A 20,508-nucleotide genomic window follows, 5' to 3' on the forward strand; every position below is an offset into this window, starting at 1 on the left:
AAAAAAAAAAAAAGTAGTGGTTTGATGTATACAAAAACATCAGTAATAATAATGTAATTTTAGGATATTAAAACTATTAGAGACATCCCAGTACATTAATTTCTGCAGTTGTCATTAGGAAGTTTTCAAAATGGTCTGTCTATTCCTTGAATAGGAATTTCCTCTATTAAATAATTGGCTTATGGTAAATATGTGATTTTTTTTTTCATATATGCTATTTAAATCATCAGTAATATTATCAGGCCCACTCTCTCTGAAGGATGGTGAGCTTAAATTCCTCTGAAGCTTTTCAGGTGTTTTCCCTCTATCCCCCCTCAACATTTATTTCCCCCCACATTCTGTACTCTTGATTTAAGATTACCAAGGTTAAGATTTAACTCTATGATTTCAGTGATCATAGATGAATGGATCTAAATCTAAAAGGGCAAAGGTAATGTTTTAGGAGCTTTAATATTTCTATATTTCTTCCCATGGATACTTTTTTTCTTTTGGAGATGGAGTTTCGCTCTTGTTGCCCAGGCTGGAGTGCAATGGTGTGATCTCGGCTCACCACAACCTCCACCTCCCAGGTTTGAGCAATTCTCCTGCCTCAGCCTCCCTAGTAGCTGGGACTACAGGTGCGTGCCAACACACCCAGCTAATTTTTGTATTTTTAGTAGAGTTGGGGTTTCACCACATTGACTGGGATGGTCTTGATCTCCTGACCTCATGATCCACCTGCCATGGCCTCCCAAAGTGCTGGGATTACAGGTGTGAGCCACCGTACCCGGCCTCATGAATACTTTTAAGAGCAGATTTATTCCTGTTTCAAGCATAGGTTCTAAACTATCAGGATGCAGGGAACTGGTCTTCGTAGCAACCAGCAGTCCAGTGAATCCAACAGGTGTCATTTCATTCAGGAGGTACCAGAAAAGTAAAAAGGTTAAGGAAAAGACAGGCAATATTGCATGTGAGAAACTAAAGATACATTATTTATAATTAGGTGTCCTAACAAAGGGCAAGAAAGAGGAATAATGCAGCTGCCAGTCATTCACATGAAACAGCTGGTAAGCTCAGAGAAGAGCTGGCAGAGAGGTAACTTCACTCAAAAGTGCTTAGATCTGGAAACAACCAAGATGTCCTTCAAAACCGAGTGGACAAGCAAAACAAAATGTGGCTAACCATACAATGGAATATTATTCAGTAATAAAATGAAATGCACTATCAAGCCACGTAAAGACATAGCGGACGCTTAAATGCATATTTGGGTAGTGAAAGAAACCTGTCTGAAAAGGCTACATACTGTATGATTCCAACTATATGACTTCCTGGAGGAGACGGAACCATAGAAATAGTGAAAAGATCAGCCATTTCCAGAGGTCTGAAGGAGGGTGGGAGGAATGGCTATGTAAAGCACTGGTGATTTTTAGGGCAGTGAAACTATTCTACATGACACTGTGGTGGTGGATACATAACATCATTCATTAATACATAAAATGTACAACACAATGAGTGAAGCCTAATGTAAACTGTGGACTTTAGTTCAATGATGTATTAATACTGATTATCAACTGTAACAAGTGTATCATAGTAATGCAAGATATTAATAGGGGAAGCTGTGAGGAGAAAGAAAAAGGACATATGGGAATTATCTGAAAAAGACATTGTATAGATCTAGTTGAAAAGAATTTTCTCATCCAGAGTTGCCACTGGACTGACACAGAGATTAACGGAGCTGGTTAAGATGTGATGTAATACAATCCTGCTACAAAGGTTCATAATGGAGCCTGCTTTCTTGTCTTCATAGGATATTACAGTCCTTCAGTTTTTTGTTCCTGACTTTGGACATCGTCTTCACAAATTATCTAGAGGAAAGCCATTTTTATGTTCCCCATTTATCTCTTAAAGCAAAGGGCATATTCCTTGAAATTTAGGGACACCCCTTTGACTTCTGCCTGCACTCTACCCTTGAGAGTATTTTCTTAAAGAATATGAGATACCTTAAATTTTCCACTGTAGCTCAACTCTAAACATATTTACCCCTTTCTTGGGCCAACTTCTATGGTAACAGCTCCCAGATTGCTTAACATTATTTTATCCTGGAGATAGTACTTTTTTTTCAAATTTAGATGTGAGCTCTAAGCAAGGAGTTTCCAGTGTTCATCAAGAGTAATCACTTTCCTGTTAGAAAACTTATAAATTAGCTGAGACTAAGAAGACATTGTCATCAGTACATGTAAATATTTATTTGTGTGAGTCCTTGTTCTCTCTGGGTAAAATATCCGAGAATGGTTAGTATAAAAGTTTTATGTACAAGTTATATTTTGATTAAGGGTATATATATGACATAAAAATATCAGACTCTGAATTTTTTGCTTAGCAGTTTTAGATCTGTAAATATCATTAACATTTTTTGAATTAATTTTTCTTGATTTTAATTGAAAACTAATTGTATATTTGCTTTTATGATTGATATTTTCTTTAATTATATACATAAGAATTTATAAACCAGTTTAAAATTATAAAATTGTACATGTGGCTTTAAAAATGAACAATTTGGAAAGGCATATGATGACAAATAAAAATTTCCCTTATAAATCCCCTACTCCTTAGTTACATGTCCTACAGTATTTTCTATATAATAATTTCTTGTGTATTTTTCCAGAATTGTCTATGCATATACAGGCTTATATATGTACTTAAGTACGTAGGTAATCTCTAACTTAAAGCTATGAGGAATCATGCGAGATATATGTCTATATCTCATACATATTATTTATAAGATGTATATCCTATATGTATATATTTGACATCTTTGGACAATACCACATGTAAAACTCCCTCAATTCTGAGTATGGGTTTTGGGTATTGTTGTGTGTATGGATGAGGAATGTTTTTGTGGCCCAGGAAAATACTTCTGAGGGAAAAAAATCAGAATATTCTTTAAGTATTGGAAGGTACCTCTAATGATAATCATCTCATATAGCAAATGGCTTTTTGTCTAGAGTCACATAGCTCAAATCTTGAGAATAGAATAGAAGTTACTGCAGATCATTAAGGTTCAACAATGGATTTCCTGAGCCCATGTGTATTGCAAAACTTGGCTTCATAAATACTGCAATCATGGAGTGTTCTGAGCATGATACTTATAATACTTCAAAAGTTTACCTTTGGCTGTTAGCCAAATAATACAATCTTTGTTTGACTGTCAGTGGAAAATATTCAAGTAGATGAATGTGCAGTGGAATGAGATCTTCCTATAGGATTCAAACTCAACAAAATATTGCCATATAATTTCAATAGGACTGCATTTTTCATAAAGCAATACCACTCTGGATATTAAATGAAATTAAATATGTTTTATTTTCTGGAAACAGCCTTATGGATAGGTTATATACCTCCCCCATTCTAAATGTGTTTCATTTTTATTCCAGAAATCCAGAATTAGAAAGCAGCAAATTGTGGCCTTTAAAATTCTCAGGAGAGGCCTTTGTAAGTGAAAGTATTTGTATTTTTTTGGCTATATTATAGGTAGCCTAATAGTTACCCAATAATGTGCTACATGTTCACAAATAGGAAACCTTTTGCATATCTGTGTAGTTTAGAATGGGAAAGCAGATTTAAAGACTAGTTGATGAGTAGGTATATGCAAAGCCTGTTAATAGTGGTCAAAATATATTCATCATACAGGTGAAAGCCTTAACAATTTACACTTCATCCAGTGGTTGTTGAAGAACCTATTATTACCAGAACATGTTTCCTTGCATATCCAGTGTTACCCTATGCAATAAATTGAAAACAGATGCATGCACAAACAGACAGACAGACACACACACACACACACACACACACACACACACACACACATCCCTCAAGTGATTAATAAAGACAACTCGATTATAGTCATTTAGAGCAAATAAAAGCATTTGTTGAAAAGAATGAAGCATAAAATGTGGAAGTCACTGGAGGTGAAAGGCTAACATTTAGCTACATGTGTGTAGTTTAAGGTTGCTTTGAGTTTCAGATATAGGAATTTTGATGGTAGGATAATAACAGGGAAGATAAATATAAATAAATTGTGAGAAGAGGCTAATGTTTGCGTGAGAGAGTTTTTCCCTTTTATTTGCTTTTATGTGTGAGATTCTGTTCTTAATTGTATCTTTTGGCTTTTTCACACAGTGAGTACATAGCTTGAAATGGCATGTTGTTAACTCTGGGTATCAGAGCAAATTTCAGGAATTAGATGCTCTATTCTATTAACAGGTACAAAAGCAAAATATCAATTTACGTAATTTTCACACTGATAGGGAATAAACAAGCAGGAGCTATATCAGCTAATTCTCCTGATGTGAGGAGTCCATCATCCTAATTCTGGCTCATCAGAAGTTACTTCAAATGTTGTAAGATACCCCCAAATTTAAATCCATTGGGAAAAATTGGGACTTAAGCAAATTCCTGTAAAATCTTCTCTTAATGCCATCACATCAGTTTTATTCTTTTTCTTCTTAAACAAGAAAAATCCAATATTTAGTTTCTCTGTCTTTTTATAAATTAACTTGTCCTACATACATTACTTCATCTTTCAGAGATTATAAAAGTGCTTTAAATATATTGAATAGTTAATTTTACATAATCTATGTAGGAATGCTGATGAAAGTTAGATGAGAATGTAGAGGAGAAGCACATCTCCAAAGAGGCCCATTTATTTTCTTGCTCTTTTTGTCGGTTAAAATATGTGTGTGTGTGCGTGTGTGTATGTGCAACTATAAAGATGAAATCATGATATATTTGTCATCTTTAATCACTCGCTTTTCAACGAATCTACTTTGAACCATTTTAATACACATACATCTTTCAAATTCTTTTCAAGTACTATGTAACATTCTGTTGTATAGTCATTATAATTTAATAACTAATCTCCTATGAATAGATAGATTATTTTTACTTTGTCAATGAATATAATCAAGAAAAACAGCAAGACTACTACAATTTTATCATGTATGTCTTTACACATGTGTCTAAACATTTAAATTCCCTATAATTTGAGTTACTATGTCAAGGAAATATAAAATTCTTATTTTGTTACTTAGAATTTCCATCAGGAAATTATCTCCTATTCACACATCTAGGTGTAAACTAGTTTTCCAGTGGTATTTTGGAAGAAGACCTTTTTAAAACACTGTTGGATATTTGAGACCAAGTAGTAAAAGCAGTTTATAAGGGTAAACAAATAAATGAGGAACATATTGCTGGTTCTGCCTTTTCAACTTTGCAGGCCTATTTAGTGCCTATCCAGAGAGATTTTTTCATGTCAAAAATAGTCTACTCCAGACCAGAAACTTGATAAGACAATGTTGGATCTATTTTGGCAATTCAGCTTTGAGAGGCTAACTGATTGTTGGTCTTACACGTCGCCAACTCTTAAAAAGTCCCGAGTTTAAAATGAAACTCAGCAGAGAAAGTCAAGCATGGGACTTGTCAGGACAGCAAATGTTTAATTTTTTTTTAACCATTGAATGAATTATACTTAGTCATTTGTAAAATATGTAAAGTAAAAGATGGCAGCATTGGAGGGGTTTGGAAATCTTAATACTAGGGTACATGATATTTATACCAAGAGCTGAAATCCAGAATGTCCAAAATATCTAATGTTTTGATGTTTTGCATTGAAAAATAATGATCTACTATTTACATTCTGATAGGAGTATATTACCCAGGAATATATTAATGCTGAATATTGTGAATTTAATTTTTTTAAAAGGAAGATACCATTTTGTGATGAGAATGTTACATCCCTTACTTTAAGGAAGCAAATTAACAAAATCTTGTAACATTGGGTAGTTGTAATATTCGATTTCTTTTTACAGGTAATGGAGACTGGAAATTCATTTTATTAATGATCTTAAACTTTGTATTTAGCTTTATACCATTTTTTATGGTCTTTCATAATTTTATAAATACTTTAAAATGAGCTTAAAATCAGAGATGCCATGTTAGCTAAAGAATGAAGTTGTAGGGGTGTTGTGTTGCTATCCTTGGCATTTCAGAAATGCCCAAACCCTGAATCCTTTCAAATACTCCTCTGTCCATTCTTGTGAGGTCCCTAGGGAGGCTATTTAATTAATTAGTTTTGGATAGCTTTGTAATTTCCTTATCTTCTAATGCAGATTACGGGGGGAAAAGATGAGTCAGAGCTTTGTACAGTGGAGGCTTAAGTGGAATCTCCTCTGACCCACTCCTACTGCCACTGAAATGTGACAGGCACAGCAGGCACAGAGACATTGGGCCATCTGCCTAGGAGACAGGCATGTTTTCACCACAGCCAGTTCATACTGAGCAAAAAATTAAAGAGGAATGGTCAAGCAGGGTCTCTGGTCATTAAGGCAAAGTGGTAAAATGAGATCTACAGAATGCCTAGGTACTCATCAATTGTATTAGGGTTCTCCAGAGGGACAGAACTAATAGTATATGTGTGCATGAATGGGAGTTTATTAAGGAGAATTGGCTTACAAGCCCATAGGGTGAAATCCCATGATAGGCTGTCTGCAAGATGAGGAAGAAAGAACCTGTAGTAGTTCAGTATGAGTTCAAAAGCCTCAAAAGTAGGGACACAGAAAGTGCAGCCTTCAGTCTGTTGCCAAAGGCCCAAAAGCCCCCGACAAACCACTGGTGTAAGTCCAAGAGTCCAAAGGTGGAAGAACATAGAGTCCAATGTCCAAGGGCAGGAGGAATGGACAGAAGCATCCAGCATGAGAGAAAGATGAAAACCAGAAGACTCTGAAAGCTAGCTTATCCCACCTTCTTCCACCTGCTTTGTTCTAGTTGCACTGGCAGCCTTATGGATGGTGCCCAGCCACATTGAGGGTGCGTCTTCCTCTCCCAGTCCACAGACTCAAATGTTAATCTCCTCTGGCCACACTCTCACAAATATACCCAGAAACAATACTTTACCAGCTATTGAGGTATCCTTCAGTCCTATCAAGTTGATACCTAATATGAGCCATCACATCAATCATAGTGATAAAAGTAATGCTTATATAGTGTACATCGTGTACTTTAAAATATGCATAGTATACACATGCATTGTTCTAAGCACTTCACATTTATCAACTCAATTAATCCTCATAACAACTCTGCTAAATAAGTACAGAGAAGAAAGTTGAAGTCCAATGAGTACATTGTCCCCAAAATAATATTATGAACTGAAATTTGGCTCTAGAAAATCTGGCTCCAGAACCAGTGTTCTTTACCATTTTGCTATACTTCTTTTCTCCAATGGAGGATGTGATCCTGGGGGTCAGACAGAAGAAAATGAGTTTAGGTAGACAGAAGGTATAATCTTTGGTTTAGGTAGACAGATGAGATAATAATTTTAATCTTATCCAAAATTGATTAAGTTCTTAATCACTCTACTTGGCTTTTTCCTTCCTTCATTTTATTTTCACAGCAATCGTTTGAGGTAGATACTTTTTGACTCTATTTTGAAAATGAACAGCAGAGGGAGACTAAGCAAACTGGCCAAAGTTAAAAAACTTTTGAAATCAAAAATTATAACTACATTTTTATTCACTGTGCTACGTTGGTCTGCTAACCTATGATACATAGACTATTTCCCCCCAATACTCCTGATACTTGCTTCTTTCTTAGCTCATTGTGATTACTCAAAGAAACTCTGGTCAACCAGAATGTAGTGCTTCTTTATGATGGAAAGGAGCCCAGCAGTCTTTAAAGAAAGTCCTGGATTTACCTTGGGGTAACCTTCTGATGTATACCTATATTTATATCTATGCCTATATCTCTGTTTTTCTTTTTGGAATCACTAAAATGGGTAGTTCCATTGTTCTCTGAAATTTTTGTATATTAGGCTGAAAATTTAACTTCCGTAGTATTAGATATTTGAACTTTTGAAGTTTTGCTATCTATCATCTATCTTACCTCACCAGAAGATTTGAAAGCCCAGAAGCGAACTGAATTATACCAGGTAAAAAGGGCCATTAACAAGATGAATCATACCTCACTATTGTATTTTCAAAGATAAATCAAAATACAAAAAATAAAATAAAATAAAATTCCCTTCCTGATGGAAGAAATTGCATTTCAAGGATGTTAAACTCCAGATTCATTTAAACTCTGAATTGCTGATAATTCTTTCAGAAATAGAGATCTTAATTATATGCTTAATATTAGTAACTGTAGCCTGAGCCTCTTTCCACTCTATTCTCACCCCAAAGTTTTCATATTTTTCACTGCTCCAAAATTACCATGCATGAATATAAAATAAAAAGAGCTCTGCATCAGCTTCACATTCTAATGCCATATTTATTGTGAACTCTTTCTGGTATCAGAGCTGCTTCTTTCATTTGTGAGTAGGTATTAATACTTCACATTTGTAGCAGTCAGCCTTTTAAATGATGTAATTGTCTTGACTCAACACATGATCAAATTCATGCTACTGTCTCTTTTTTCAACTCAAATGGAATCCCCAGTTTTTTGTCCTGTGCTGTAATGACTCTTGCTACTACCTTATTAAGAGGTTTATCCTCTTCTCTTGGTATCAGCATTGAACTAACTAGAGGGCCGTTCTCAACAGATTCCTGAATTTAAGGTGCTGCTATTTACATTTCTTAGCCTGTGCTTTCAGAGACGGAGGGGATGATTTTCTTGTTTTGTTTCTGTTTTTTGCTACTTCGCAAAGTTGTGTGCTTCCCTTCACAGCTTATTTTCTAAACGATAGTATCATCTATTCACTGTTTCAAAAACATGAGGAAAGCACTTTCTATTTCTTTGCTTCTAAAGCAAAACTTCTATTTCTCAATGGTTCAATTTTCCCCTAATTAACTCCAGTTCTCCTACAAGTTCCAGGTAAGCTCTATAAAGTCCAATTTGCTTTTAATTGCACCTGTTTCCTTTCTGTTTTTGATAGGAAGAATATCACATTGTTGCTTTAGAATTTAAAAAAAAAAAAAGATTTCTTTAGTTTTGTTTTATAATGTTTCCTGATTGTATCCTTCTGTATTCTGCCTTTTTGGTTTCTTCATCAAGAGCAACCAGTGGGTCTCCTCCAAATATCTTTAAAGTAATGGCAAAACCCACAATTGCTTTTGCACCAACCTAATAAAATAAATAAAACAAGAACCTTCTCATTATCATCTTCCTGATTGTGGTATTTTTACACAGGAGATAGACTTTTATAATAGACTTTGAAAATGGTTTCAATTGGCCTCTTTTTAGTGGATTTGGTCTTCCTTGTAGCTTCTTTTCACCTTTCCTGAACTTTTACACAGGGAGAAACTGCTTTTCCATGACAACTCTATCCTCCTGAAATTGCTAAATGGTTTCATATGTTTTCTTTTCTGATGTTTCTGGTGTTTCCTTTTTCAACTATGTTCACATTTAAAGAAATTACTCCATCTATCAAAAATAAAGTCAATTGTTTTGATTATTGACTGTTTTCAGAGAGCCTCAAACATTTCTTCATCTTGTTTCCCTCATTGGAAGCCAATTCAATTTTTTTTTTTGTGACATCTTCCCATTCCAATCAACTACAGTCTTTGACATACTCTCTAAGAAACAATTAGGGTATTTTAACTTTTCCATACCCATCGTTAAAATCATTTGTATTTGAGTATATCATTATTTCTTTTACACAGTTGTCTAGTTTGGCCTTTAAACTCCCTATCATTCTCCTAAGGACATTTTTGTCTGTCCACGGGTCAGTTAGGATCTGTGACCTCATTTTTCTTTCTCTTTCCCATTATTCTTATTAAGCATACAAAATAAATCTTTTTTTTTCCTTAAAGTATCCTGTTAAATATTTCACATTTTAGTCAGTATAAAAATAGAGGAAATGTGAAAGGCAGAGATCTTTGGTGTCTCTCTGTTTTATGCCAGACCAGCTGCTATCTAAATTGGCTATCTAAATCTGGATTGATCTAAATAGTATACTTAATTAAACTATTTAGTTTGGACTTAGGAATGCCTATTAGAAGTGTTGATGTTCACTGGCTTATATCCTGACCTCGGATGCTAGGAGAGTTTGATCTCTTTTGATCTTTCTTGGAATTGAGTTCAAATTTTTAGAAATAGAAGAGTGCCCACATTACTCTCTGTGTTTTCAACAATTTACTGAGTGCTACTCCACCTCCTGCCATAATTGAAAAACTGAGGCTTCATTTCCCTGTAGTAATTTTAAGTGGATTTCATTTCTTTTACTATAGTCCATGAATATCAAGGCCAAGAATAGGGGTTGGTAGTTCTCTTTTGCTGCTTCCAACCCATTATTCCTCTAACTTCTCTTTATTAGTTTGCTAGGGCTGCCATAACAAGACTAGATGGCTTAAACAACATAAATCTATTTTCTCACAATTCTGGAGGCTAGAAATCTGAGATCAGACATTGGCAGGGTGATTCTTCTGAGGCCTCTTTCCTTGACATTAAAATGTTGTCTTTTCCCTGTATCTTCACATGATTTTCCGTCTAGTGAGGTATGTGACCTAAACTCCTCTTCTTATAAGGACTCTGGTCATCTTGGATTAGGGTCCACTCTATGACCTCATTTAACTTTAATTACTAATTTAAATATCCTATCTCCAAACAGTCACATTCTGAGGCACTGGAGGTCAGGTCTTCATCAAATGAATTTGGAGGTAATCAATTCAGCCCATAACACCATCCTACTCATTCTTGAACCTTTGAAAATCAAGCTTCTACTGCCCTTTTTGTTGCTCATAACCTCTGACCTGATTATTCTTTCTTATTTAGCAAAAAAATTATGATCTAATTTACAAGTCTTACCCACATGTTGAATAATTTCAGTTATGCCAATGTTCCACCCTCCAATAATCTGTTTTATGCAGTTCTTTGATTTATTCAGTTTTTTATCCAAAAATTACCCTTTGAACTTTATCATCATCCAAAACTTCTGAATGAAAATATGTCATGCTGCCTTCTGTTTTATTTGACACTGCCATTTAACTGTTCCTTAGTGCCTTGAGAAAACATTTATAATCTAATTTCTTACAATATTTTAGACTTGTTTTTTCTTCATTTTTCTCTTTATCCAAATTAAATCTTGCAGTTAGTAATTTCAGTTTGACTCTTACTAATATACCAAACATCCTTCTTTCTCATTTCTTTGCTACACCCTTATGATGTTCCAGTCATGGATGAGCCCAATTATACTTTGTTCTTATCCAAGCCCTGAAAGAGAAAGTCCAATGAAAACAAGTTTCACTGTAAATGTATGACATATACCTCCACATTGTTTGACAGTCTTACATTTCTTGACAACCTTATTATATTTCTCTGGACAATTTATTTATTTATTTATTTTTAAACTCATCACTAACTCTTCCTTTCTTTCCTGGCCCATCCTTGACCTGGTCTTCTACCTCACAGAGACAATAGAAGCCCCATCCTTTTCAGGTGAAATATAAGAATCTGTTTGGAACACACTGTGTATCTAACTGCCTATGAGATAGCTCTTGTACATTTCAAAGGCACCTTAAAATATCTTTCCCCACCATCCCCCAAATGAAACTGCACCCTTTCCAATGTTAACCTGTCTCAGTGATGAACGGTACTTCTACCTGTATAGTAATACAAGCCAGATTTGGTGACACTTTCTTTTCTCTCACCCTCGTTATTTTATACATCCTTTTCCTAAGTTTTGTAGCTTTCATCTTCTAATCATCTCTATCTATTTCTCTCCATATCCTTGACTTCACTATACTACCGCTAATTACTATTACCTTCATCTCTAAGTACTATCTTATTTATATGCTTAACTCCCTTTATCCATTTTTTCACATTGCAGCAAGAATAACTTTTGCAAAAATTGGTGATATAATAATGTCACCACTTTTCCTTCCTTGTTTAAATTTCTTTGAAGTGTGACAGTTATACTTAGATTTATAATAATTAATATAGCGAACATAAGACTTAGCATGGTTTCTCCAGCAGTTCCTTCTTGTATCATATTTCTTTGCTCTTTCAGTTCCCATCTTGGTATTGTCTTTTAGTCTACCATACATACTGGATCCCTCTGATTATATTTGTGCATTTTTCCTTCATTCATTCTTCTGTACTTTTTCCATTGGTTTTATCTTATTTATTCAAATACAGTGTGGAACACTCTAAAGATTCTCAAAACATATTTGACAAATGAAGAATAGGATGAATACATAAAAGATAAATGGATCAATATCTGATTTTGGGGAGAAGAACATATATATCAAATTAGTAAGATTATTTTAGGTATAGAAATGAAAAACAAGTGATGAGTGTTCACATAAATGAATGAGACTTACCTGAATTATGAATTTGAATCATCAGGCAGATGCCTTAGTGTCAGGTGTACTATTATCTTCACCAGCTTCAACGTTGATTCAGTCACTTTCGCATATGTTTTCTATCTCTTTTGATTTATTTCAAATCAAGTTACTTTGTTACATCCTTATGATCATAGCCTAAGTTCAGGTCACTATTCTTTTCCATTTTGTTTCTTGAAAGAATCCTCCAGATTCCAAAAACTCGCTTTCCTGCTAATAATCTTATGTTTCCCTAATACATTTTTCAAAGTTCCAGTCAGAGTGAACTTTTAAAATACAAAACATATTATTTCTCAGTTTACATGGCCCCGTTGCTTTCTGATTGTCTTCAGGATAAAATCTGAAACCTCTAGCATAGATCTCCATCTCCTCTGGGACGTCTCTCCATATTCTCTGAGATGCCTTCCTTGATTCATCGTGACTGGCTTACTTCCCCTTCCTGTATTGTCCCATGACACTGTATCCTGACCCTTCATGTCTTACCACTTAATATTAAAATTCCCTGGCTTTTCTATTATCTGTATTCCCATCTAGTTTGTTGGATATTTATGTATATTAACCATAGCTATCATGGGAACCTTTTACCATATAGTTGTTTAAAAAGCATCTATGAAATAAATGAAAGATGAGTTAATGCATTAAGATGTTTGTTCAAACAGTTATTATGGAGCATTGGAGCTATTTGTTTTTCCTTCAATACTGTGATAAATGAATTTAATTGTACTACTTTATGCACAAGAATTGATATTCTAGTTGTTACTGGTGACATGTCCAGGATTAGTGAATTAATATTAATCCTGAATTTATACTATGGGTAGTTCCAAACCAATCTTTTGTCAAGTGTGAAGCACCAAAGCATGTCCTCTGTGCCCCCTAATCAAGTTGAAATTAATATGCTTTAACTCTAGAACCCTGAGGTTCTGAAAACATGTTTTCACATGGTAGTAGAGACCGTATATGTGAGTTAATAAAAAATTGTATACTGAATAAATTAAGTTAAAAATGAATAAATGAACTAAGCAAGCCTTCTCTAAGGTTGCTAGATAAAATATTAGATGACTATTTTAAATTTTGAAAAGATGAGTCTCAGATTCATTTTTATTCTTGTTTTAGATTTTTATATTATTCTTTTGATTTTCATGTATCTCATTTTCTATCAATGTCTCCAATCCAAAACTTTATCTTTTTTGATATATTTGACCTTGAAAAGTAGGAAATGGTCTGTATATGCTAAATCATTTGAAAGTATTGAAAATAATTGTATAATTCTGTTCAAGAATGAAAATAGAATTAGTGAGTAAATATGTAAGAAGTTGACTTTTATTAGAGAAATAAAACTTTTTTTTCCTTAATGTAATGGCAATGTTCTAGCTTGGAAGAAATATATTCCATATACTTGTTAAAGTCAATTTGCTGCTACCTATTCCAAATCAATACAAAATATAGGGAAATTTATATTCAAAAATCTATGGTGAAAAAATAACATCAAAATACATCATTTGGAAGTGGATGATTATTTTGAGCCTTTTCTGCCATAACCCATATCTTCGTCTTTATAAATCTGGTGAAGTGACTAGACTGCTCTTTAAAATCCAGTGTGAGGTGTTCAAATCTGCAAAACCTTCCTAACCTTCAACCCTCATTCTTCGATTCCTATCACAACTTAACTTGATTTCTGACATTTGTTAAGCAAATATCCCATACTTTATTTTTTATAATTAAATATTATTGTGGTATAAAGTCCATAAGAAATATGGAAAATACAACTTTAAGGAGACTTCATTTATATTTATGGGTGAGATAAAATTAATCCTATTACGGACTATCCAAATAAAGTATCTTTACTTTGCATTTTGATGTATCACAATGTGAAAGGATAATTGCCAGAAAAGAAATTACCATTTTCTGTTCAAAATCTTCATAAATTAAAAAGATATGAAAGAAAACAGCAATGACTAGTTGTTTATATTTATGGACAAAAATATTAAAACTATAAGAATAAGCTCAGGGTAAGTCTAGTTAATATGGAGTAATTTTCTCAGGTGATTTTAGAGAAGTGACTGATCATCAATGTGAAAATAGTAGCTTTGAAATGGACAAACAAAAGACTGATACACAGATGACTACATATGATAAGATTAAGAGTTAACATGTGAAATATATTTACAACAATCAGGCATCACTTGACAAAAAATACAGAAACACTAGGGATAAGGAAACAGTAAAATCACTGTCTTATTTTCTGCTAGCCAATTATCTTGGTGCAGAAGAAATGACTTTTGCCTGGTGATTCTTGAATAGGGAAATATAAACAAATTACCCAAGCCAGAACAATAGCGGGATGAGGGAGTGGGACGGGGGAGGTTGGAGGCTATAAGAGTGGAGGAATTTGCACCATATGCTCTAATTTGGATTTGGACAGCTTTTTGGATGTCTTTGGTAATAAACAGGATTTCTGCTTTTTGTCTCCTTGATGTGGAGGTTTACATTTGAAGAAAAAAGCCTTGTAGTTTAAGGAAACAAATGAAGACATTCTGGTTTGAATATTTGTCTTAATGAGAAAAAAGCCCATTTGGATAAAAAAAGGTGAAGAAATACCAAGTTTAGACTCCCCTGATGTGCTCCATAATCACGTCTGTCTTACCCGGCTCTAATTTTCTTTGATTTTTACTCATCTGTATGACCAGACATCTGTGAGTATTTATGCCTTTTTTGGTTATATGCTGTCCCGTTCTGGCTATCCATCAAATCCAGAACAGACTTCCCAGAAATGTTTTGTACAAAATGTGGAGTAGAATGATAACTGATTAGCATTACGTGATAAATGGACGCTCTTCAGCTGAAACTGTAAAGTGCAAAACAGCTGAGACAACATATGAGCAGGAAATACAGTGCACAGTCTGTCTCTTGGTTCATGTTCGCACAGCTTATTTTGTATTGCTACAGTTCAGAACTATATACAGCTCAGATAGTGTATATTCGATGCAACAAATATGAAAAATGAGCTAGTGCCCTTTTGTCTGAATATCTTTGAGGGAAGACATCCTTATAATATATTCCTAAGATGATATGCTTTTTAGTGGCAAACAGAAAAGGTAAGGGGCAAGGTTGCTGACTTTGTTTTCTAGTAAGTCTCCTGAATGAGACAGCTCCCCACACCCACAATTCTCTAAGACCAAAATTCATGTCTTTTAATTTTTCAAGTCAAATTAATCCTTTGATGAATCCCTAAAATAGAGAGTTTAAGTTTTCAAACTAAAAGTCAATGAAAAAATGAAGCTGAGGGAGGTCTCCATAACTCCCATCTAAAGGTTCTCAGCTACTTACTGTCAGCCAACTGTTTCACTGCAATAGTGACTGAACCAGTGTTTCCAAAGCTCTCTTTCATTTTTAGGGAAGTTTAGAATTCATTTAAAAAAATCATGCTTTCTAATTTTAAAAGTTTAAATGTTTATTGTTAAAATCCACTTAAAATTTATGTTTTCTAATTTTAAAAGTTTAAATATTTATTTTATTTTTTAAACACTGTAAGGGCTAAACATCAACTACTGATAGAATTAACTCACAGGAGTTAAAAATGTCTCTTAGATATTTTTACTTATTATGATGTGCAGGTTTGTTACATAGGTAAACATGTGTCATAGTGGCTTAGGTATTTTTATGAGGCTTACATTTATGTGGCAACATGAGCTGACAGTTAAATATGTAATTAAAATATACCAAACAACTACCAACGTTTAAGCATAGAGTTACATTACATTGTATCTATTGCAAAATGTCTTGACTGATTTATTAAGAAGTGTTGGTGTATGACAGAACATTATATCAAGCAGTATTCTATTATAGTAAATTTTCATCAGTTGGTATTTAGTGGTTAACTGGAAGATTTTGAATAGATCCTTTATCCAAATCACTGCAGAGACAAAAACAAAAGGAGTCAAAGATTAGGTGATGAGACCAAAGCATTACAGCAAACTAGTAACAAGCTGTCACCTGCTTCTCCCAACTTTCCTTTTAGTGCTTTTCGCTACATCAAGCTTTTCTAATTATAATAGTGGAAAGAAGAGTTAGATTATGATTACTGAGCATAAACTGTTAAATCAAGCCTTTCTGTTTCTAATAATGAGACCAAGGTAAGATTACGGTTTAGGTTTACATACTTTGCACCAACTGTGAAAAGGGAGAGTTTAAGCAAATAGCTTAAAGGCAATGCCAAGGAAAGTGTTTACCCTCATGAAAGAACACAGAACTTTTAAGCACATTAGGTCATTTTAGTGTAATCAGTCCCTAAGCTTGAGAGGGTGGTTCTTTGGGATGATACAAATAGATTTTTGAACTTTATTAATGACCATTTTTGTTAATTTTCTAAAAGTTATTTTTTCTTGAAAGTTAATACAACTAAATTTCTTAAAATAACATCTCAAACATAAGACATTTTAAATTCGAATATGCAGACTAACTTCTTTAGTTAATCAAAACTAGAAATGTTTTAGTATTGTAAAAATTGGTATGTACACTTAATATTGATTTTATTTCATAAATTAAATCATATTTGTCATTATAGTGGTTTATTTGTTAATGTCTAAAATCTAATAATCCTGTCAGAGATTTAACAATTCTCAAGTTGTAATTTCTTATTCGCCTTTGGGTGTTCATTTCCCTCCTATGGATCAGAGTAAATTAAAATTTAGATAATTACATTTATTTCATCAGGAAATAATAGTTTTTTTCTTCTGTGCACATTTTTATTTCCTTTGAGAACAATCTACAATACTATTTTAAATCATTGCAATATTTTGTTTGAAATTCTGAACATATATCTTAATCTGACATCTGATCTTTTTGACAAACCATTTTGGAACAAACATTTCTTAATGTTTTCTTAAAATTTTATTTACCCATGTTATTTTTGTCAGCTAGTGACATTTTTATTAAGCCTATTTATGCTTCTAAAAATATTCAAGAAAATTTATGATGATGTACAAATAAGGTAAAAAATATTTGTGAGCAGGGAAATATGACTGTAATTATGTTTTCTTATTCAACATATCAATTACCTGAATTATCTTTAAGATATTAGTAACCTTAATCTTATGCTATTCCAGAGCTTCTTAGGTACCATATTTTAGATGTCTCACCTTGTGTATGATTTATCACCTGGCCCAAACCTTTATCTTTACCACGTTTTTTATCCCATTTCCAAAGACTACATACAAAATAAGTTTTTAATATGCTAATGACTACAAAATAGTAGGTCAAGTAAGCTTAATAGTGGATTTTCATAAGTAGTGATATTTAACATAGAAATTGTGTTTTATAGCTATGTTAATCTTGAGGGTCCATCCCAGTGCTGTTTGCTGCCATCCAATGCAAGTTATTCTCTGCCTTTTGTAAATATATTTATTTGGTTACCAACGTTAATTATTACTTTATTCTGCCTTATGATGTGAACCCCAACCTGTTTCCAAAATCCTTACCTGCTAATGTCATGAACAGTCTTAATGTCTTGGATTTACTTTATCCTTCACACCTGGGTTTTAGTGCTGTTTCTCGTCTTCATCTTTGCCTTTCCTCTTCAACTATGATTTGCACTAGTTCCCTTGCAACAAAGCGGGTTTGTGTTAAGAAAGATGAGAAAATAGATGCATGATCAACACGCAACAATATTTTGATAGAAGTAATACACAGAATTAAACTATAGACTTCTAATGTTGAAATACTTCTTTGGTCCTCAGAATGTAAATAAATATGACCAAAGTGGACTGACTTGCCTTTAATGTCAAAATTTTATCTTGATTTTATGGTGGTAAAATCAATTAATTACTTAATGAAATGGTTTCAGTGCCTTCTTTTCAAAAGCGTAAGTAAAATACTCATAGAGGAATGTATGAAATGTTAGTAATCTCTCTTCTAACATTATCTATCTTGAGAGTATCTAAACAATATTACCATGACGTTTGGTAAGATTTCATTTTAATGCTTAAGTTGTCTTCATTACTAATTCCAAAGTCAGTGTTTTTCTGGTATTTTGGCATTTTGATTTTATCACAGGGAAAACTATTAATGTTCTATATAATATAGTCAAAGTTTATATTTAATCCCAGTCAGTTATTGCTTCAACTAAGCAATATAGTTAAAAGTATAGTGGTAAAAAAAAAAAAAAAGTGTGAACTTGAAAGATACAGACAAAAGCAAAGTTTAGATATTCTCTGTGCTCTGTTCTCCCACATATTACCTGGGGCAGATGGGCTGAGGGGAGTTGCCTAAACATTGCTGTTGTGTTGCCTCATTCTCTCCTCTTTATTTTTTCATTATTTCATAATCATCTTTATTGGTTAATTCATCGCATGTTATTTTCCACCTGGTTTGTCCTCATATAAAAAGTCAATGCATAAACAACAAAGACACTTTTCATCATGAACACGTATAGTTCTTCAGTAACATGCAAGGGCTTGTGTGCACTTCAGGTAGATAAAAGAGTAACTGGGTGCATAATTATGTCTGTATGTGACTGAAGTTATGCCAAGGTCTTCTTGTAAACTGAAGCCTTCCAGATCAGCTACATTTAGTGCATTAGAATGGCTTAAAATTTGCCTTACTTATAAGGAAGTATAAAAATTTGCAGATATTTCTGAGGTTCTAGAGGGTTATAGCCTGCCCTTTCCCCAACCCAACTACAAGCTATTCTCTTTTAAACACTAGTTGATGCTTGTAATTCTACTGTCAGAATTTAATTTCTAATTTACAGCTTTTGGGCCTGTTAATGATAAATTATTATTAGAGATTAATATCTTTAGTCATTCATGTGAAAGAAAGGAAATGGAGAACTTTCTTTAGTGGGAGAATTACAAAATGATCTGGGAGTCTTAGCAGTCTTAGAAAAATAAAGATGTTCAGCATAGCTTTATATGCTTGTATGAACATCAAGGAAAAAGAGAATACCCACTAAGCTGTAAATGTTGGTATCATGAGGTTGAAATGTGACTGGCATGATGATGGGGGAAGAATGAACTAATATTTTTTTATTTATACATTTTTGTATTGTTTTGCTTGTTATAATAAACGTGTCTTAGTTTGTAATAAGAAAGTAATAAAGAATGGTGAGGGAAAGAAGGGCTATTAAGTAAGAAGAGATCCTTTATGAGGAAGGAGATTCTTATAGTTTTCACAACTTTACTCAGAGTTGCTCTGTGAGTGCCACAGGGTGGCTATCAAGTAAACTTAATATGGTCCATTAATGAAGATTTTGTGAATGTAGTATGTAGGTTGGTAGGTTCTGCTGTGATGATTCCCAAAACAGATGGCATTAAAACTCATTCTGGAGTACTGTTAGTTTAATTAATCTACTATTGTGGTTATATATTATCATCTGGCACTAGATGAGCAAAGCTGTGGGGGTGGGGGGGGCTAACTTCACTCCCCTGTAAATAAACACAGTAAGACAAATAATAGAGCAAAACCTTTAAATGATGTTATAACAATATTAAATTAGTAAAAAAAAATTGTGTTTGCCTCTTCAGAAGGGTGGCAAAATTTTTACATAAATGACAATGACATAAAAATGAATAGCACCCTTTCTGAAGGGTGCTATTCTGTATGAAAGCAGAATTGTGTGTCATACAAATACTAGAGCCAAGGGCTCTAGTCATTCTCCATTCTGTCCTCTTTCTAGGCCCTGGCAACTACAAATTTTGTGTCTGTTTCAATGGATTTGCCCACGGCAATTTCATATAAGTGGAATCATATAATACATGGTCTTTGTGTCTGGTGTCTTTCATTTAGCATAATATCTGTGAAGTCCATCCAAGTTGTACCAAGTACCATAACTTCATTCCTCCCTTTCTTTTGTTTCAGCATCATTAGAATTGTTTTTTGTATATGTGTTTTTAGACAATTCGCCATGTGTTTTACAGTGTGTTGACCACATCTCTTCACTGCAATAACACTGTTCTCAAGATAGTTTTCAAGTGGCAATATTAAAATAATCATTTTATACATGTGTCCTTAAACAATTCATTACATGCCTTACAGAGAGGTTAAAAGATTTATCCACTGAAATAACACTGAGAACTTAATTCATTTTGGGGGCTGAATAATATTCCATCGTATGGCTATACCAAATTTTATTTATTTGTCCATTGACTGATGAAAATGTATATTGTTTTCACCTTTTGACTATTATGAATAATGCAGCTATGAA

This window comes from Cebus imitator, unplaced genomic scaffold, assembly GCF_001604975.1.
Source record: "Cebus imitator isolate Cc_AM_T3 unplaced genomic scaffold, Cebus_imitator-1.0 Scaffold133, whole genome shotgun sequence".
Taxonomy (NCBI): domain Eukaryota; kingdom Metazoa; phylum Chordata; class Mammalia; order Primates; family Cebidae; genus Cebus; species Cebus imitator.